Raw genomic sequence first — 16,347 nt, 5'->3', positions numbered from 1 at the left:
GTATTTGTTTACCACAAGACAGACAATTGTTAACTTTCAGTAATTTCTGACATCGGCTGAGGCAAGAAAAGGTCCCAAACGGGGTACTTAGCTTTTTTGATGACTTTGGATCGAAGAATACAGGAGCTGACCGACCGGCACTTGCGAACTGCTTCTGCTTCGGGCACCGCGCGGCAAGAAAGACTGAAGAAAATGGCGTCGGCTGATGCTTATATACTCCAGCCGCTCTGACGTCAGAGAGAAATGCGACATCAGACGTCAGACCCAGACTTTGGAATCCGGCCGACCGAGGGCTGCCTGAGGCAGGACAACCCATATGTTATGACTGCAGTTGCATTCTTGAAGGACATCTTAAATATTTCCTGCAACCAGGATGAATTAGAATACGAAGGTAGGCATCCCTTATATCTATTGAGGGCATAAAGGCTTGAGGTAAGATCAGAGGGAACAGAGTTTGTAATGCGAGTATCCTGAAGGTGGGTACTTTCAGGTAGGTGTTGAAGAAGGAAAGGTCTAAGCTGGGTCTCCATGGGCCTTCTTTCCTTGGAACTAGAACCATCCTGGAACAAAACCCTTTGATGAACTGGGACATACTGAATAGTGCCTTGATCCAACAGGTCTTGCAACACCTGTGAAAACAGTGGAAATTGTTCTTTGGGTGGTTGGGAAATGCCCCTGAAAGGAGGTAGAGACTCCAAGACCATGCAGTACCAATTTTTATGATGGAAAGCACCCAAGAGTCCCGAGTAATGTTTTCCCAAGCTGGACTTGAGAGGTGGAGGGAAATGGGTGGGGAGATTTGGTGTCCAAATAGTCAAATGGACCCTGGCCTGTCTGGAAAGGGTTGTTTTTGTGGTGGAGCTTGTTTAGGAGTCCTAAATGATTGTTGTCTCTTTCCAGACTTTTTTTTGTCTTGGTTTGAAGTGGCCTGGATCGTCTTCTACCAAGGCAGGCTTAGAAGGATAGTTCCTCTGGAATTTTGGGGCAGGGGATACCAGGAAGTGTTCCAAGTCCTTCACCTCCTTACCCTTCTCCTGCAGAGTTTTAAATAGGTCAGCAGCCACAGGGACAAACAGGGCTGAACTGTCCAGAGGGGCATCCATCAATTTGGATTTACTATCCCCTGTTAAGGGTTGGAGCCTTAACCATGCAAATCATTTAAGGACAGATCCTGAGGCAGCTGCCCTAGTTGAAGCCTCTGCTGCATCATAGCTACATTTTATTGAGTGGAAGGTCACCTGAGATGATGTATCCAACAAAGACATAACCAGAGATTTATTCTCAGAATCAGGCATATCTGAAATAATTTTAGATAACTGGGACAAGAGCGCTAAAGAGTATTTTGTCATATGGATTTGGCAGCTGATTGCCCTAAAGGTAAGGGTGGCGGACATGTACACTTTTTCCCCCAGTCTCTCTATATGGCTAATGTCCTTGTCAGAAGGAAGCAAGGAGGTTGAGGCAAGAAGCCTAGAGAGTTTGTCTGAAGCCACAGTGATGACCAATGGGTCCAGCAGAGGGTGCTTTGAATAAAAACCTGCAGTTAGCAGGCACCTTATAAAATCTGTGGGCATTTTGTGGGTTCTGCTGATGGTGAATCTGGTGTTTTGCTTGAAGATGCAATTGCATCTAAGAATGCAGGTAGGACAGTTGAATGGCTGGGGGTGTCCATCTGCAGGAAGTCATAGTAGTGTTTTTGATCATCAGACATTTCAGTGCTTTCCCACTTGAAATGTTCCTTTACTGTGATCAGGGTGCCAACTACAGGAAATTTCCTCTGTTGGTGAATCAGCCCCATTGGAATCTTCCTCTGGAAAGCATACTTTAGTGGAGAGGGGGGATTTGTGATGAGTAGGCAAGTGAATCAGATTATTCCTCTTCTGAAGAGGTTTCTTCCCTGACCCTCTACTGAGGTGAAGCAGTCCAGAGAGAGGTCGGAACTGAAACCCCTGTAGGAGTTCTAAGGGACAGGAGAGCATTAAAAATGACCTGTGAGAAAGCCTGCCAATCTCTCTGAGGATCAGAGGGTAGAGACATGTTTAACCTTTTGTTTATTTTTGTAAAGAATATCAAATCCATGTAGGGACATTGGGGTGTGCGTAGGCCTACATTCAATTATGTAGGAGTCCACTTCTTCCCAAACTAGAATGTTGAAGATCCCTTTAGGGCCTTCAGTAATCATGAGTGTGGGTCCCCCCCTTGGATGCCCAGACTGGATACCTGAGGTACCTCCAAGGATGTGCTGAAATCCTGCTCCAAGGCAACCTCTGCAATGGGCTCAGCTTGTGGATCGGACATAAGCCCTGATTGTATCTGTGGACGAACAACCATCTTTGGAGAGATGTCAGTTAGTGGAGATACAGCTGAAACTTCCAGCCTAGTTTTCTTGGCCTTCTGCTTCACTAAAAACTCAGCCTCCAGCCCTGAGGGGCCCACCATTGCTTTTTTAGCAAGAAGTTTTAACCACTGGTTCTCTAAATAAATGGAAAGAGAATTCATCCTACTTCTTAAGGTCTTGAGAACAAAGGATTGGCAGAATGGGCAAGACTTATGGTCATGGTTGAGCTCAAGACAGAAAAGGCACTGTTGGTGGCTGTCCTTATGTGGAGTCCGAAGTCCACACTGGCATTTGCCCTTCTTGGATGACATTAAACCCTATACACAATGAAAAAATATAAAAAGGATTCCCCATTGGGGCACTTATCTGAGACGGTGAAACAGTAAACTCATCAAGCAGACCATACATACGGGAGACGCGCTCTGTCTGGCAGCAAAGTTCTGAGGATGGTGCGTGCAGATGTTGCTTTTATGGCCTAAGGCCGATAGCAGCCTACATGCAATCCACCACAAACCCTAGGCACAAAGTCTTTTGTATACTGGCTGACACTGGGTCGCTTGGCAGGCACTCTACCTCATGTAAAGAATACTGCAACAGCAGAATAGAAGGGCATTGAGCAATGACTATAGCAGAGTTACCCACCAGGGGTTGAAGCAAACTGCTAGCCTGCTGTGGTGGCAAAGGCTGTTTGCTTAACTTTTTTTTTTTTTTTTACTTTTTTTTGTGGTTGGAAGAAGGACAGACTTTGGGGCTGATAGTTTGTTCCATGGTCAAGCTAAAAGTAATGCCTCTTTCATAGGGAAAGCAAGCAGCAAAACCAGTAAAATTTTAAAGGCTTTAAGTGTCACTTTTTTGTTTTTTTTTACAGAAAGACTCAAAAATAATCCACAGAAACAAAAACATTTTTGCCTCCCAACAGTACCCTCTCTTACATACTAACCTTGACTGATTCTTTTCATAGCTTTTTTTCTTGTACTTGGCTCTGCCCAACAGTCCTACTTTTTACAATCCTCTATTTCTCACGTTAGATCTATATTCCCCACCCCTACCTACCATGACTTGTGCCATTTAAAACATCCTTCGCTTTTGGCACCCTTTCTTTCCTCCCTGTTATGTTTCGGCTCACCCTGAACCTGCCATGGTGATGTACAAGTGCCAACTCCATAGTTTCTACTGATTACATTTCACGTAAGCTGCTCTTCCAACTAACTTACACAGTAAGTCGCTGGAATTTTGCAAACGTATGTTGTATTATTGGTCAGTGTTCTATATTTTGGTTTAATATTGCCTACAGTATGCCGTATATGCTGGTATTACGGCAGCCAGGGACTTTATAGTTACTACTGACCTGGACTGCTGAATTTCCTTGCAGCTTTTGGACACCAATGCTTAGTGACTAATAAGGCAATGAACTTACATTAGACAGATAACTGCTGCTGTCTCTGGGTTACACACGCACTGCTAATTTTCTAACTTGTTCTTGGAAGACTGACCCTATATGATAGGAAGTAGCTATTGGTACAACCATTTTTTGTCCGGTTTTAGCATATATTGCTATGTTTCTAACTTGTTTATGGAAGTCTGACCCTATTTGGTAGGAATTTAGCTATTGGTATTACTGTTTTGTCAGCAAAAGCTGTAGCCCTGCTACTGAGTACAGTCATGTGCTTGTAAAACTGTACGTGCAGTCTACAGCCTTAAGATTACCCACATAACTTTGCTATCCAAACAAAGTCACAGTGCTAATCTGGCTCTCCATATAGGTAGTAGAAGTTATTCTGCTGCACTTGGTGATTGTTATTTATTTTTTTTGTTTAAAGTTTAGCAGATGCAAATAATGAGAATAAAGTAAAACAAGTGATCAGCAAGCAAAATTGAATGTTTGGGAGATTTTTCTTGACAGTTTCTATCTTCATAACTGAGCCAGCCCACAAAAATTCTCTTGTACAAGACTATTCTGCAAAGTTAATTTCCTTTCCTTCTCATTGCACTGGCTTATTTTACAGTAATTTTTCCCCTCTTTTTCCTCCCTTTTGCTAATGCCCCTCTCCCACCTAGCTTGTGCTCACTCCATAAACAGCATTATTGGTTTCATTAAGTATAATGCCTCATGCTGTTGTCTAATTTGTTACTTATTGTTAGCATTATTTACATCTATAGAACCGTTTCAAACTGCTGTTATATTTGTTTACATTTCATATGCCTCTCCCATTGCTGATGTTACTTATGGAAAGCCGCCTAAAGAATGCTAAAATCATGCTTAACCTATTTGTGTCTAGTTGTAAACACTAGGTGGTGCTACACACTAAGCTCCTCTCAGTTAACCGGGACCATTTTATAATGTCCACGATAATTCCACATGATATTCAAACTACTATATATTTTTATTACTGTATTTTTCTGACATTGCTGTGTGCCAAGCAGAACGTTTCTGCTGTAATCAGTATCTGTAAAGCTCCTTTTAATATACAACTACAACTAACATACATTATTCCTCTTTTGCCTCTATCTCCTCTATTTTTCCCCTTTATATCTGTTAATCTTCTCCTTTTTCACACCCCTATCACAGTCTGTATATTTGTGTTTTCACTAAATGTTCTATTTTTTTTTATGTTACCAGGTTGAACAGTCCACTCTGACCTCTTCCTGCCATAACCAGTCATCCAAATGAATGAAGAAAAATATAGTAACATTTCAAGAACCACCATCAAGAAAGTTGAACCACTGCCCAATATCCTGCTGGACACTGACCTCTCTCTGCCTGGATCTCTATATTATTTAATGTATGTACTGCTGTTTTTTTCTGAATAGCTACAGTTAAAATAAGCTGGTGGCCCCTCGTACATCACCAATACCAGGCTGTAACTTCTTATGTCCCTGTACTCTAGCCCTGTTGCTCTCTGCTCCATCCTGCCCCTGATGTTAACATTTTCTAGTAGCAGCATATCCTTAACCTCTCTCAGTACTGCCTTTCACATTATCTTATCGCAGTCTTTTTCCAGACTACTCTCTCTATATCAAGTACTATTTCACTATTGTCTGTCCTAGACTCATTGTTTTCCTCTCTCTCTCACACAAACGCTCCCCCGTATCATTTTCTCCATAAACAAATTCCTCGTCTGTCTCCCAATAGTACCCTCTCTTACATACTAACCTTGACTGTTTTCATAGCTTCTTTTCTTGAACTTGGCCCTGCCTACTCCATTTGCCCTCGCTATGCTCAGGCTAACTCCACTTCCCTACCCTACCGCCATTCCCACCCACCCCTTTCCTTAACTTTACACCCTTTAAACCCCACCCACCATACTACATGGTTCAATCACTGTATTCTCCAATTAAGCATTACAAACTCCCTCAACCAAGCCTCATCTCAACTCTACACCCTTCTCAAACACTACCTGAACCATCAAGCTTCAAATTAGCTGCTCAGCCAAAAACTAGCTATAGATTATTCAGCACAGTTTAGAGTACTCTAACACTTACTCTTAGTAGCTAGCTATAGTCACCTTAATGCCTACATCTGTAATCTTACTCACTTCTCTAGCCTAAACAAAGCCACAACATGCTCCTCTCACATTCACAATTTCATATCTAATCTTACTTACAAATATTACCTCCTATTACCATGCTAATCCAATATCAGCTCCTCACCATATCACAACTACTGCACATACCACAAAATCTACAGCACTCAAACACTGCATATACCCAGCTCTCTTTTAAATAGCAAACTATCACCACATAGCAGTAAAAAACTCAGCATGCCAGCACTCAAACCATCCTTACTACCTCACCAAAATCATAAACCTAATTGTACACATTGCATCCGAGTTGTCAGTCAGAGGAGACATACATCCCAACTCTGGCCCTCCTAACCCTGCAACCTTCTCAAGACAAATGCACCCCAAATCTACCTTACCTCTCCAGAAATGCTAGTGATCTGCTAATATTAAACATTAATATTAGAAGTACATCAAAGTCCATGACCTCCATGCTAACCTTTCCATCTACTCACCAGATGTAGTACTTCTAACTGAAGCATAGCTAAAACCTGACATCTCCAATAATGAAATTACTGCTCCTGGCTATAATTTAATATGCAAAGACTGAATAAACAAAAAGGGAGGAGGTGTTGCAATATTATTTAAAGACCAACTAAATGTCAACATTAGACATCTCTACTCAAGACCTAGGTACTGCCGAAATTTTATTTACTAACCTCAAAATTAACACTAGAAAAACTATCAATATAATTGGATGCTACTTCCCATCTGGTAATAATACATCTGCCCTTGAGAACTTACTCCACTGGGCGTCAGAGACACTCCCTCAAGAAACCATTATTCTAGGTGACTTCAACATTGACTGGACACCATGTAACTCAACTATACCCACTACTCATATCTACCTTCAAGGATTCACTCAGCTAATCCAATATCCTACTAGAACTGACAAATCAGACATTATAACCTACACTGGATACTATCTAACAAGCTTTCCTAAATAAGTCAATCTGGTTGCCTACCTGACAAGCCTGAGTAACCACTTACCTACCTATATAATTAGATATCACCCAAGTCTAGAGAAACCTACCACCTAACAAATACATAAAACAATTCATCCCAACTAACTGGGGAGGGAGGGTGGCCTAATGGTTAAGGTATTTGCCTTACAAACACAAGGTGCAGGGTTTGAATCTCACAAGGGATAATTGGCTAGGCTTAAAATGGCTCGCAAGGGCAGTTAGCTTAGTACTAACCTCTTAACCTATCTCAACACTAAGCCTGTAGTTGGAATCCCATCAAGCAACTCTACCTTAATGAAGCTGTTAGGTTCTTTAACTCCACATTCTTAAATATACTAAACACCCATGCTCCACCTAGAACCATTAGAATCAAATCTAACTATGCACCTTGGCTGAGCAAAGAAACCACATCACTGCTTCATTCAACAGATAAAGCTTGGTCCAACTGGCATAGTGTTAAACAAAAAACTCAAAATAAACATACTTAGAACTCCGAAACAAAACAAAAAGTGATCAGAACAGACAAAATAAACTAGTATCACAGCATGCAAATGAAACATCAACATAATTCTAGAAAGTTTTGGAAAGCTGCTAATAATGTTCTCCAGCCAGGAAAATGCAACACCCCTTCCCCTACCACTACAGACACCTCAACTAATACTGCCACCCAATTTAATAAATTATTTACTGAATCCAAACTTGCACTAGCTAATTCTCAAAGTTCCCTTGACCCCAATGAAAAGTACATCTCCTTACTAATGAAAATGAGAAGTTATGTACCTACCATAACGTTCCATGTTAGTTGTCTTCTTCTCGCCTTCTTTTTGCTGGATGGGTTCGGAGCCGATCCTCGGCTCCGACTCGGCCAATACTAAAGAAGCTTGAGAGCTAATTCCACAGGCTCGAGGCTCCCCTATATCCCACAATGCTAGGCAGCAACTACTCAGATCTGAGTTTGATAGCTAAAACCAAGCAGTTCTAGTCTCCATAGTATGGAGAAGAGAGAAAAAGAATCCACCTCTATATAAACCTGTATGTAAGCTACCACAAACATAAAAGGGAGAATAGAGGTGGTAGAACATGTGGGAAGGAAGCCCCAATGGAAGATCCCAAAAATTCCTATCGGTCTGTCCAGGCTGGGGGAAAGGAGGGTGGGGCCTTAAGAAAGAAGAAGACAACTAACATGGAACGTTATGGTAGGTACATAACTTCTCAATGTTAAGTTGTCAATCTCGCCTTCGTTCTTGCTGGATGGGACCGCGTCCCTAGCACCTTATCCCGGGTGGCTTATCGGAACAGACTCTTGAGAACAGTGGAACCAAAGTTGGCACGGTTTCTGGAGGCCATATCCAATTTGTAATGCAAGATAGAGGTGAAGCCCATGTGGCTGCTGCACAAATGGAATCTATTGGTAGCCTGTCCTGAAAAGCTACAGATGTAGCTAATGCCCTGGTTGAATGAGCTCTAGGTCTTGAAGGCAGTTTTTGATGTCTGATTTCATAGATGAAGGTAATTATAGAGGTAAGCCATCTTGAAAGGGACACTTTAGAAACTGGTAGGCCCATTTTCCCTTCCGCATAAGACAGGAAGAGCTGGTCAGATTTCCTGAACTGTTTAGTCCTGTCTAAATAATATCGAAGTTGGCGATGAACATCTAGAAAATGTAACTTTTGTTCCGACCTGTTGGAATAATCAGGGAAGAAGACAGGGAGATCGATAGTCTGGTTTAGATTTGCCTCAGAGGAAAGCTTAGGCAAGACGGACAGATTAGTCCGGAGGGACACCCTGTCTTTATGGAAAACTAAGTAAGGAGGACGACTGCAAAGAGCATAAAGTTCAGATACCCTTCTAGCTGATGTTATGGCTACTAGAAAAAGTGTTTTCCATGAGAGCAACTTAAAAGGGCATGAAGCCGCAGGTTCGAAGGGGGGGGGAGAATCAAGGACATTAGGACCAAATTCAAGTCCCACTGAGGTGGGGGATCTTTGATTGGGGGCTTGAGCAAAAAGACACCTCTTAGAAAGGCTTTGCAGAGTTTATGGGACATGATACTGGAGTCCGAGACACCTATATGAAAGTTAGATATAGCAGCTAGTTGTACTCTAATGGTAGATGAGGAAAAGCCTAAATGAAAGAGCTCTGCCAGGAAGTCTAGGATAGACTGGATAGGTGCGGTGAAGCGGTCTATATTTTTTGATGCTGCCCAGAAGGAAAAACGTTTCCACTTACTATTGTAAATCCTTCTGGTAGAAGACTTGTGAGAGGCTATCAGGATGTTACAGACTGAATGAGAAATTAAAGGAAGCCTGGCTAGGGTAGGAATCGGAGAAACCACGCTGTGAGGTTGAGAGATTGGAGGGAGTGGTGCAGCTGGCCCGACTGGTGGGTCAAAAGATCTGGCAGTGGGTCCAGATGCCAAGGCTGCTCCAAAAGGTAATGATGCAGGAACGGAAACCATATCTGTCGAGGCCAGTAAGGGGCAATGAGGATCATAGTGACTCTCGAGGTGATAGCTTTCTGAATTAATTGAGAGATCAGTGGAAAAGGGAGGAAAGCATACAGAAGTCCCCGGGGCCAATCGTGGACTAGAGAGTCTCTGGTGGGTTGGCCTGGTAGAGGGAAGAGGGTGAAGAAATCGTGACACTTGCTGTTTTGGGGAGTAGCAAAAAGATCGCAGCAAGGCCGGCCCCATCTTTGAAAGATTTCTTCCAGCACTGATTTTTTTTGAGACCACTCGTGAGGCATGAGAATAGCCCTGCTCAACTTGTCTGCAATCATGTTGGACTTCCCGGGAATGTGCGTTGCTATCAGAAACCGCTGAGAAGAAATCGCCCACTGCCAAAGTCTGAGTGCCTCTCGACATAAGGGACAGGACTTGGTTCCGCCCTGTTTGTTGATGTACCACACTACGGACATGTTGTCTGTCTGAATTGCAATAGTCCCTGTGGGAAGAGAGTCCTGAAGGGCTTGCAACGCTAAACGCACTGCTCTCATCTCCAAGACATTTATGTGCAAGTGGCACTCGAAAGATTGTCACGTGCCCTGGACTGTCCTGCCCTGATAATGCCCCCCCCCACCCGATCAGTGAGGCGTCCGTTGTCACCGTGGCGATTGGGGGGGGGGATGAAGGGTCTGCCCTGAAGAACTTGAAGTGATGTCATCCACCAAGACAGGTGATTCTTGCATGTTTGGGTTAGCAGAATGATGTGAGACATCGGGAGCTGTTGGAAGGACCATTGAGAAAACAGCATCCACTGGAGGATCCGCATGTGAAAACGAGCTAAGGGAAGAAGTGTAATGGTAGCCGCCATGAGTCCTAATACCTTTAAGACTACCCTGGCTTTGATCTTGTTGCATTGAAGCAGAAGGTAAACGTGTTTGCGGATATCTGATACTCTTTGCTCTGTCAGTCTGGCAGAAATATGAACCGTGTCTAAGGTGGCGCCTATAAAGGTAATAGATTGACAAGTCAGATTTTTTGAAATTTACTGAAATGCCTAGAGCTTGGCAAGTTTGAATGGTGAAGTCTCTGGATAGAAGAAGTTGACGCCTGGTGGTGGCGGTAAGGAGCCAGTGGTCCAAATATGGAAACACCTGGAATCCTTGACATTTCAAGTGAGCCGTGACCACTGCCATACATTTGGTGAACACTCGGGGGGCTGTAGTGAGACCAAAGGACAGGGCTCTGAACTGGTAGTGACTGGCTCCCAGCCTGAAGCGGAGAAACCTCCTGGAGCGTCTGTGCATTTTGATATGGCAGTACGCATCCTGAAGGTCTATCGAGCACATCCAATTGTCCTGACCCAAGAAGGGTAGAATGGACTGTAGCGTGACCATCCGGAATTTTGTTTTCTTCACATACTTGTTTAGCTTGCTGAGATCCAGTACTGGTCTCCAGTCCCCTGTCTTTTTTGGTACCAAAAAGAATTTGGAGTAGATTCCGGATCCTTGCTGGTCTGCTGTGACTGGCTGGATAGCTCTTTTTGACAGCAGCTTTGATATTTCTAATGCTGCTTGTTCCCTTAGACTGGGTGGAACGTCTGGAAGGGATCCTTTGGGTTGGGATGGGATGTGAATAAAGGGGATTTTGTAACCCTCGGATATGATCGACTGCACCCATTTGTCTTGAGTGAGGGAAAGCCAGGCTTCTGGGTACAGTGGTAATCTTCCCCCGACTGCCTCCAAAGGTGGACAGCCGGGCAGCTCCTCAGGGATGCTGAAAGGGTTTATCAAACAAAGTCTCTCTGCTATCCTGGTTTTGCGGACCACCTCTGCCCCTAGGGTGGCATCTATTGTTGTTCCCCCCTCTGCCTCTAGAGGTGAATCAACTTTGTGCGTCAGATGAGACTCCTTGTGGTTTGTGGAACCACATTCCCCCCCCCCCGACCTTTGGGATAAGGTCTGGAAGGGGTAGAAAAATGGACTCCCATGGCAGAGAGAGTCTTACCTTCCTGCTCGCACCTAGTCAATGTATCCTTCTCCTGAGGTCCAAACAACATTGAGCCATCAAAGGGGGAATTGGTGAAGGACGCCTTGAAAGGGTCTGCAAAATAGCAAAGCCGCATCCAGGCGTGGCATCGTAAAGCTACACCTGTGCCTGCAGCCCTACTCGCCCCATCGGCCGCATATGAGATAAGCCGCATGGAGGAGTTGACAATCGAATTCAGGGTTGCCAACTGGGAGTTCATTTTGTGTTGGAACCCCTCAGCTGTTGGATCCTGCATAGCATCACCCATATCCTTGAGTAAATCCCTCTGGAGACGGGTGAAGTGACACAAGTAGTTCAGCGACCACATGGCAAAGGTCGCTGAGGAAAACATCCGCTTACCGTACCTGTCCATGGTCCTAGACTCCTTATTAGGAGGATGGACAGGCACCGAAGGATTGGCTAATTCCTTCTTAGTGGCTGCGGCCACCACCATGGCATCAACAGAGACACCTTTAGATAAGAACGGTTTCTCTTTCGGGGCTGTAATAAATTTTGATGGCCACCTTGGGTTAGGTTCCACCGAATCAGGGGCCGTCCAAGCCTTTCTTGCCACCACTTCCATGAGGGGGTCAAAGGGAGGAGACACCCAGGAGGTGGAAGGGCGAGAGCCAAAAGCATCAAGGTAGACCGACTCGTCCTCTGAAGGGTTAAGGGCAGGCCAGTTCCGCCTCTGTTTAAGGATTTCAAGGATGTCAGCAAAAGAGATCCTCAGAGGGGGACCGAGGGGAACCTTCAGATTCCTCCAAGTCGGTGTCCGAGGTGATAGACTCAGGGGAGTCAATGTGCTTCCTCTTGCACTGTGTCTCTTCAGAGGGGGTTCCCCTGCCGGATCAGGAGAAGCCTCGGAAGAAGAGGATATTCCCAATGGGTAAACCTGAGGGGCTGGCTCTCTACGGTCTGGTACGAGGGGGTGGGTAGAAACCACCGCAGGCACTGAAGAGGGAGGAGCTGACGGAGCCAACCATGGGGTAGACACGGGGTCTAGCACGCTCCGCATGACCTCGAAGGCCAGCCAAGGCCGAAGGTCCCCGCTCTGAGGAGACAAGGACCCCCCCGGCACCGACAGGGACGGCTCCGAGGCCGATGGAGCCGAACTCACCAGCGCTGACGCTCCGAGAGGGAGAACGGGGTTGGACAAGGGTCCGATGCTACTCGCCCCCTCGGAGCCGACGAGGGAAGCCCGGTGCAGAGATCCCTCCAAAGAGGAAATCGGAGCAGACGGAGCCGAAAGGGAGGGTTATTGGCTCCGACGCACTGACAGCCACGGCTCCGACGAGCCCCGGCTCCGAACTCAAAGGAGTTGGAGGAGGAACAGAAGCAGGGATGGGAATAGCCGCTGACTGTTGAGTAGGGCTATGCAGCACTTGGGCCAGTGCCTCTGACTTGAGAAGTCTACTCACCACCCTTTGTAAGTCATGGTCGGACAGCCTGGAGGACAGAGAGGAATGGGACCTATGGCTCCACTCCGACAGAAGAGAGGATCCCGGGGCCGAGTGGATGGAGCCGATGGAAGGGGACCTCAACCTCTTCTTAGAAGGTGGCTCCAATAAAACTATCATGAGCCGACCGAGTCTTAGCACCCTCGGCGGTAACGGTTTGAGTCTTCGAAACATCGACTCCAGCCGGAGCCGATGTCAAAGCAGCATTAGTGCTCCCAGCAGACGGCTCTGAAGCTGGAGCCGATGTCCTGGAAGTCTTTGAAGGCTTTCCCAACGCAGACTGGGTCGAGGGGCCTTCAGGCTTTAATAAGCCACAAAGAATAAGTTTATTTTTGCGTTCCTGCAGGACTCTCGGGCTGAATGCATGGCAAACAGCACAGGAGTCCTGCAGGTGCAAAGGTCCCAGGCAATAAACACAAGAAGTGGGACCGTCTGTCAGAGACATTTTGACAGCACGAGTCACACTTCTTGAAGCCTGAGACCTTGGAGTCTTTCGACATCCCAGAAAAAGTGACTGTATACAAAAAAGACACAGACACAAAACACAGATACACCCTTTAACCAAAAAGAAAAACCCAATCACACTGAATGACAAAGGGAAAAAGGGGAGTGGGCCAAAGGCCTAGAACTTAAAAAGGGAATAAAAACGAGGGAAGACCAGATTTAAACTAAAAGGATACCCTGTACTATAAACTTGACTAAATAAAAAGGATAGGGGTAGATATTAGAATTTTTTTTAACTAGAAAAACTCACTAACCTGCCAGAGCCGGTAGAAGCAAGCACCTCGCAGCTAAGCGGCAAACGAGATCTGAGTAGTTACCGCCTAGCATTGTGGGATATAGGGGAGCCTCGAGCCGGTGGAATTAGCTCTCGAGCTTTAGTATTGGCTGAGTCGGAGCCGAGGATCGGCTCCGAACCCATCCAGCAAGAATGGAGAGATTGACAACTTAACATCTTCACCTTTCAGCCTCTGTAAACTTGATTAAAAATTGCTAAAACTAACCACACCAGCTGCAGAAAAACTCCAAGCTGAATTTTTAAAAATTGTCACCGACATAATAGCATATCCAGTAACCATCCTTATCAACCACTCCATCTCTGAAAAACTAGTCCCTGACCTCTGGAAGGTCTCCCATATTATTTCCCTCCATAAAAGGGGAACTCAAAAGAACTAACAAATTACCACCCCACAGCTATACTGTCTCCCCCCTCAAAAATACTGGAAAGGTATATTCACATACAGATCATGGAACACCTCAACGCACAAAAACTTCCAACACTCAAGGATCCAGGTTTTGCCATAGCACAACCACTGCTCTCATGTCAAACACATACATAGTTAATGGGCATACAAACAAAGCTATATATGTTTTAACACTTACTAGACCTTTCCAAGGCCTTTGATATGGTTAATCATAACAGGCTCATAAAAGGTCTATCAGAACTAAATTTAAGCCAACCCACTATCCCATGGTTTTATAGTTACCTAACAGGGAGACACAGCAGGCAGTTAAATGGTATCAGGAGCCATCTCCTCTGCTCCCAGTAACAATAGGTGTTCCACAAAGCTTCATTCTCGGACCTCTGTTAATTTCTACATTCACAAATAACTTTCACTCCTCTTCTCCTCAGTCACCCAGTATTACAGACGACTCTACATTAGTCTCTGCCTCCTCTTTCCTCCAGAAACTACACCAACAAACTCAAGCGTCCTTTCTCTGTCAAATCTTGGCTCACTGACCACCAACTAATACTCAACTCAAACAAAACCAAACTTGTCTTTCAACCCACACAACATACCAATCCTGACCTCTCATTTAACATCATATCCAATAACAAAACTATCATAGCTCCTGTTACCCACAAAAAGCTTCTTGGCATTGTGATTGACTAACATGAAATTCGATATCCATATCTCTCTCACCATAAAGAAAATCCATAGGTACACTATATGGAAATAAACATTTCTGAAACACTGCTAGGGCCACTACTGCATGCACACATCTCATATCTACACTGCTACATGCCTCTCCAATCCTCACCAACCTTAGAAAATCTGACTTAACCAAACTAAAAGCCTGCTATATTAAAATCTCCAATTTCGCTACTAGCAGTTCTTATACATCACACCACTGTCTAGCTTTCAAACAGCTCAGCTGGCTTGAACTTCCTCACCTACTTCTATATAATCAACTTACCCTGTCAGATAAAATTCTATATCAGCCAGCGAAGCCCTTTCACTACAAAACTTTATAATTCCATACTTATGTACCAAAAACTCATGCTCCACTCTCAAACTCCTCAAAGTAATTAAAGATAATAGTGCTGCCAGTTCATTCCTCTACTGTAACAGCCACACAATAGAATAAACTTCCTTCTGTCATCACTGCCATAGCTTCCATACATGAATTTAAAAAGTCCTTGAAATCACATTTGATAAACTCAAGGCTAAGCAATTGCGACAGTCCAGGTTAATACTAGGATCCTTCCCTTTTCTCACTATCTCCTTATTTCTGCACTCAACAATCACACCTTCAATCCCATAGTTATTTCAGTACTCCTCTATCACACCTTCATCCCATACTTATGTACTTATCTAGCATATCTCCATCATATACTTTTCTCCTCACATCATATACTTCTCTCCTCTCATCCCTGTTAATTGCATCTACCTGTACCTTACCCTTACTGTACTTTTTGACAACTGCTAAAATGTAACTACTTTCTATTGAAACTAATATTTTAAACAGTTGGTGTTATTATACAATTTTATGTTATATGTTAAATACTACTACTGGTCACTAATTTACTGTACTGTATGAATTCAAATTGATAACTATTAGTGTGTCTAAATGTTACATGTGGAGCTTTTCTCCCTGGGCCTCCGTTGAAAAAAGACTCATGTCCAGCTGGACTTTCCCGGTAAATGTAAAATAAATAAACTTTAAACAACTATTAAACTGACAGGAAAAAGTGTGTGCTCTCGTTTAAAATGACAGTCTATTACAATACAAACTCCTAACTTTAAAATAACTTTCCTGATCAGGAAAGTGTTGTCAAAACAATTTTTTTGAATGGAAGTTTTTTCCCTTCAAAGGCAACTTAACTGCCCCACAAGGAAGAGCACAATCTGACAGTCAATCCTTGAAAGCCTCAGAGGAGCATATTCTTTGCCGGCAGGAAAGATCTGAAGGGCTTACTGCTCAAATCCGTCTTTTTAGTCAGTGCAGATCAAGCTGATGGTTTGGGTGTGTGGCATATGCCCTGGAGGTTTGGAAGCTGGTTGTTACATTTGTGGCAGGATACAACCCATATAGCTAAGGCTACTGCAGAAGTGATTAATACAACGAATATCTTTTACAACATGAATCGCTGCCAACATCTCTCTTACTTTTATGCACTTGGGATGTCCTGAGGACCCCACCAGCCTTGCATTAGAACTCCCATGGACAATACTCTGCATGCAAAATCTGAAGAGTCCATTTGGACAGATTGGACTGGGGTATGAAGACAGAAAGGGAGTCCTGGATTCAGAGTCATATGATCCCTCCACCA

This window comes from Protopterus annectens, chromosome 4.part1 (assembly GCF_019279795.1).
Source record: "Protopterus annectens isolate FY-2018-M chromosome 4.part1, PAN1.0, whole genome shotgun sequence".
Taxonomy (NCBI): domain Eukaryota; kingdom Metazoa; phylum Chordata; order Ceratodontiformes; family Protopteridae; genus Protopterus; species Protopterus annectens.
Note: the sequence above shows the minus strand (reverse complement) of the source record.